This window comes from Agelaius phoeniceus, chromosome Z (assembly GCF_051311805.1).
Source record: "Agelaius phoeniceus isolate bAgePho1 chromosome Z, bAgePho1.hap1, whole genome shotgun sequence".
NCBI classification, from domain to species: domain Eukaryota; kingdom Metazoa; phylum Chordata; class Aves; order Passeriformes; family Icteridae; genus Agelaius; species Agelaius phoeniceus.
Window position 1 is genome coordinate 83,624,862 of NC_135303.1, and position 6,013 is coordinate 83,630,874.

The following is a 6,013-nucleotide window of genomic DNA, read 5'->3' on the forward strand; positions in this document are numbered from 1 at the left end:
CTAAGTTGCAAATCTCCTCAGCCACCTCCCCATGGTCTGGACAGTCCCAGTGTTTGCTGGGGCCTCACACAGGTATGGATCTATCCAGTTGTCCAAGAGTTTCTGCATCTGAATTAAGCTAGTGAACTTCTTAGTTTATGGCAAAAAAGAAATAGGCAGGAATTGCCATTTATTCAGTAAATACATATTCAGGATGAAACCCAGATGGAGAATAAGGTTTGAAAGGTAAATATTCAAGATTCCATTCAGTCTTTGAAATATTTTTTTCTACTAGCATAGAAAGGAATTCATCACTCATGTTTAGGGACTCATACTAAAGATACCAGTATTGCTCTTAGGCACAGACAAGATGGATTTAGCTAAAATAGGAGGGTAAAGCACCTCCTATAGAAACTCTGTGAAACCTGTGACCACAAAACAGCCAGCAGTGGTAGATTAGAATGCCTACCTGGAGCTGAATTATGCTCTCAAAGAAGATGAAGCCCAAATAATAGCCTTGCCCTGGGAACAACCAAGCTATACTTAAGATCTCTGTCATCACCCTGTCACATTAGGCCTTTGCAGCTGGGTCTAACAAGGCACTCAGAATGGTCAGGCCCTGCTAGGTAAAGTAATCACAGTAAAATGAAGTATATAAAGGTCCTCTAACTGCAATTACCATTTAGAAATTGTCAGTGAGTTTCATATGTACATTATAGGGACTGACAAGGAATGAAGTCCACAGTAATTGTAAAACACATCACAAAGTTCTGACAGGCTCTGCGGTAAGCAAAAATCCAGTTTATCTTATTGACAAGCCTAAACAACATTCTCCACATCACCTAGTTTTTCTAGCATGAAATACTATTTTTTAAAACAAAGGGAAAACCAGCTGATATTTTTTCCCCTTCCAGCTGCCCTGCAAAGCCAAGCATCTAAAGAAATTGCACTCACATTTCAGAAGTCATCAGCCTTCCAAGCTGGGCTCTCATCTGCCAGATTTTAGCCTGAAAGGTATTGAGGGATGGGGGAAAAGATACCAAGTGTAAATTCCACTGGGGTTTATAACAGAAGCACTGAGAGCAGAGCAATATAAATATAACTCTGTCAACCTTGGGTGCCCCACAAGACCAGCTCACTCTCAGTTCCTGATTCAAGATGGGGAACTGCTGAGATGTGTCATTTCCAACTATTCCTTGTGTTACTCGCGCTCAGTGTAAACTCCTCCAGAGGACTCAGGGCCTCATTCCTGCAAGTTGATTCTTGTGAGCCTGCACAAAATCCTATTATCTTCAACAGGGCTTTGCGTGGGTGTAAGGGTTTGCCTGAACAGATCAGTTTGCAAAATCAAAGCCTAAGAGACTGCACTTAAGTGCATGTTCAACTCTCTCTCCTGCCTGCAGCTGGGCCTTAGTTACCTCTCCTCCTAAGACATCCCTCCTCTCCAGCTCAGTCAGTCAAGGCTCATATCCCAAGTTTCTCTGTGCTGAAGTCCAGACATTCTTGCACTCCATCTTTTTACCCCAAGGGCAATATACTCCACTCCTCATTTTTTATTTTCCTCATTACCAGCCACCCCTTTACTCCCCATTAAAACAGACCGGCCTAGAGTCAGCCTCAGCTCATGATAACTTCACTCACAAAGACAGCTCAGAATCATAGCTGGCATTTTCTTGAACTAGAGGACACTCATGATAAAAGATTCTCCAGACCAGGACCTGACTCTTTGGAGACATGTATTTATGGTCAAATTCTATTCCAGAATAAACTTATTTAGGAGTTGTTTTTGAATGTAAAAAATATTTGTTTGTATTAAATCCTATAAAATGCATTTCTAAAGAAAAGCTATTTGATTTTCTCTCCTTTGAAGCCTTGTATATTAGACTTCATTTTGAATATTTTATTCCAAGATCAAACTTGAAAAACTGCTGGCAGTATTGAGGATTGTACTGAGTCTCCATGGTTTCTGAGCCTAGTTTTCACTTCATTTGTTGTTGATTGCGATGATAAGATTCAGGCTGGTTTGTTCTGATTCAAAAGACCTGTTGCTGGAAACAATTTATTATGCAGAAATTTATATTTGTTTAATCTTTCATAAGGACCAGTATTTTCTGAAAGCTTACACTGAATGTGAGGTCTCCCTTTGTATCACAAAATTCTGTACAGGGTGAAAAGCCTAAAATATTTCACAGTCATTGGGTTTTAAATGTGAGGAGAGACTGTTTTATTTCTTCACATTTTACTGTAAAAAGATAGACATAATTTTTTTGACCTAAAATCTCTGTTGGTCAGTAGAAGTATTAGCACAGTTATTCTCAGCAATTACCACATCTAAAACTCCTAACTACATAGAATACCCCCTCACTGAAATGTATCTTTGACATAGGCCCACATATAATAGGCAGTTAAAGTTGGCTACTCAAGTCCCCCTTCATAGTAAAAGATAACTTCAGCAGCAGATTTATTAATGAAACATGTCTTCCCACTTGTACTATAAGAATCCTATCACCTGGTCTCCCCATTTATTCTACAACAAGCCTTTCCCTGAAGTTTTCTATAAGTGTACATGGTAAGAGGTACACTGATTAAGGTGGACTCCTACAGGAACTTTTCAACAAATCCAAACACCAAAACAACCCTTTTTGCTCATTTTTCCTGTCTTCGATCCTACAAAACCCAAGAATCACTGCAACTCCAGTAAACCCAGTGTGCTGGTTTTGGCTGGGGCAGAGCTAGTTTTCTTCACACTGGCTGATACGTGGCTGTGTTTTGGCTTTGTGCTGAGCACAGTGATGGTAACACAGAGATGTTTTAGTTACTGCTGAGCAGAGCTTACATAGAGCCAAAGCCTCTTTGCTTCTCCCCCGCCACGCTGGTGGGGAAGCTGGGGGTGCTTGGGAGAGTGGGAGGAGACACAGGCGGGAAAGGTGACCCCAACTGACCAAAGGCCTATTCCAGACCTTGTCACATCACCTTAGGATATAAAGGGGAGGGAAGAAGAGGGAAGGAGGCATGCTGGGCATGATGACTCTTGTCTTCCCAAGTGACATCTAGATGTGGCGGGCACTGCTCTCCTGGAGATGGCTGAACTCCTGCCTGCCCGTGGGAAATGATGAATTAACTCCTTGTTTTGTTTTGCTTGCATGTGTGGCTTCTGCTTTCCCTATCAAACTCTCTTTATCTCAACCCTTGAGTTTTCCAGCTTTTACCCTGCCAATTCTCTCCCAGTCCCATTGTTGGGAGTGTGAGCAAGTGGCTGCCTGGGGCTTGGCTGCTGGCTGTGGTTAAGCCATAACAACCATTTATCACTCACCAAACAGAGGTACTTTGAGACCCTACAAACAAACAGGACCACAATTCACCCAAAGAGAGGCCCCACCTGGGGCATCCCAACTCCTTTCTGTCAATTTGCTCTGCCTAGGAACATGGTCCACATGCACCTACCACAAAAAATGGAGTAGCTCACTTTTACCATTCCTTGGTTCTGTGTAAACCTGCACCCCAAAGAAAGGTGTTATGCATCATAACTTCTGAGACACATAAGAGATTTAACAAAGTCAGGGACAGTGGGACTTCCAGATTGATAGGATTTAAAGTTCAGAGCTCAGGATATTAAAGTTCAGGATGGGCACTCTCAGCTTTTGATAAATACTGAAGGGAAAGTACCTGCACACCCTACATGCAGGGTAAATTCATCCCTTCATGCATATTCAGACCTATTTCTCTCCACCTTTCCACCTAACAAACTGATAAAACTAAAAAGATATTGAAGTGTTTTACAGTTTAACAAGATTGACAAATTCTGATTTTTTCCATCATTTAGTTGACCAAAGTTGAACAAATTGTAACCCACACTTTGCCATTTTTCAGTGTTAGTTTTTTTATTCTCTCTTCTCTTCCCATAATAACACAAATTATATTGAAAGAAAATGTTGGTGGTTTTTTAATTACTTCTTGGGCTAAGACCAAGTTTTTAAGTGGAAGCAAATTTTCATGTCCAAGTTATAACCTCTGAAAAACAACTTATAATGAGAATGCTGACACAATTTTCAGTGGAGTGACATGAATGGCGCCAATACAATGTAGTCCAAACCTGTGGGAAATAAAGTATTTAGTTCCAGGGGGATATGAATTTCCCAACTCAGAATAAAGTATACGTCTGGTATTTACTGAATTCTAGCAAACATAACAATTTTGCAAACATGCAAGAGCTTCAGGGAGTATAGGATTTAATCACAACTCAAAACCTCTTCATATCAGACACATTTGAGACAAAGAGATTCATAACCCATGGGGGCTAACTTCTTTTCCTCCTCCAGAAAGTCAAGTGGGATTTACCCCAAGTGAATAATAGTAAGAGATAAAATAGGAATTCAGCAAGACCTATACTTAGAAGAAATGTTCAAAAACCTACAGAAACCCAAAAATGTTATAAAGCACCAAAATTATGCAGTACATAGTAACCATGCAGCATGGGAACCACAGGAACCCACCAAAAAAGATGAGAATGTGAGTTTATATGTCCTTTGTGAGTCAGCAGATGTAGTTTCAATGCTGACACGAAGCAGAGCCTGAAATGAGCTATTATCATGTTATTCTTTATTAGTTGTTAAGCACTGACATTTTATTCAGCTCTTCACCAGAGAGCCCTTGTGCTATTGGATTTACAGTTGCAGGCCCTCTGCCATTTGTTCCAGCCAACTCTTAACTCCTCTCAAACCCCTAATGTCAAGATGGATAAAGAGATCTGCCAAGACAAACCCAATGACTGCACAAAAAACTACATTGAAGCAACAATACAAGCCTTGAAATGGAGAAAGAGTTAACTGCACTTTTACAAATTACTTACTGTGGGAAATAGAGAAAAAGGAAATGTTTAAGAGTGATGTGAATGGGAAGAGATGGATTAGTAAAACAATAGATTAGTCCTCTCTTGAGGACAGGAAAATTGGCACAGAGAACTGCAGAGAACACTCGAGCTCTACCCAGGAAATAGGAAGGAATAGCTGTCAAAGCAAAAGGAGCAAGAGAATGGAAATTGAGTCTACAGGACAGGTAGATATTGTGCCTCCCAGGCAAAGAATGCAAACAGAAAATAGGAAAAAACCTAATGACTCACATTTGTCACAGGGTTGTCCCTCTGCCTTTCTTTAATCTTGCCCTCAGCTGCACAGTCTCACCCTTGGGCTGACACAGGCACTCATGTGATGAGAGAGGGATCATCTTCCCAAAAGAAAACTACTTGCTTGTTCCTGTTGGCTTATTTTCTATCAAATTAGCCACTTGAAGACAATGGAGAGAATATTAAAAAAACTGTTTATCTTGCCTACACCAGTGAGTCACTAAATCAGTTTAGCCAGCTCCCCCCTAAATGCAGCCCTAATGTGCACACAAAAGTTCTTCAGCCCTTCCTCAGGGCCTCCAGGATGTAAAAGCATTTTTTTCTGACAGGGAGCTGCCTCACTCACTCCATTGATAGTGAATGCAAGCACAATTGAATGCAAGCACAATTGAACTTCAGAAGTCTTATTATGAAATCTTACTTTGTTCTCACCCATTTTAGAAGGTACTGGTGTCTTTTTCACAATGTCTAAAAATGTGGGAAATTATTACTAAGATTAACGCTGATATGCTGCTAGCCACACAGGTGTCACTGAGCATCTCATAAATATGAAAGCCTGTAGCCCCTAGGCACTAGTCACCAAGTCTCATCAACTTCACATCAGCACATTTAAAGCAGGAACGGCCAATAGGTAGCACAGCTGTTTATTTTTAAAATAATGCTGACATCTAGTGGCTGGCAGTACTCACAGAGGTCTGAGCAGGTCTGAAAGCTTCATGAGTGTCATTAGCCACCCTTTGGAGACTAAAGAGGCTCCAGCTGGAAATGTCACATCTATCCCAGCTATTCTAACTGTGCACTATTCAAACAAAGAAAATGCATAGTTCTGCACAGAACATAAGCTAAATTAAAAAAAAAAATACAGTCAGGGAAAAAAAGCATTCCCCTTATTTTGTTGTTGGAAATTACCAT

At 40.6% G+C, this 6,013-nt stretch overlaps 1 long non-coding RNA gene across 1 annotated transcript in view; it reads right to left on the reverse strand.

Annotated features, from left to right (window-relative positions):
- LOC143692029 (uncharacterized) overlaps window positions 1-5,138 on the reverse strand; it is a 54,409-nt gene extending 49,271 nt beyond the window's left edge. The window contains exons 1-2 of the long non-coding RNA XR_013179888.1: window positions 5,099-5,138; window positions 934-986 (exon numbers count right to left, since the gene is read on the reverse strand). This is a non-coding gene — a long non-coding RNA (uncharacterized LOC143692029). The remainder of the gene's footprint in view (window positions 1-933; window positions 987-5,098) is intronic.
- Between the last annotated feature and the right edge of the window lie 875 nt (window positions 5,139-6,013).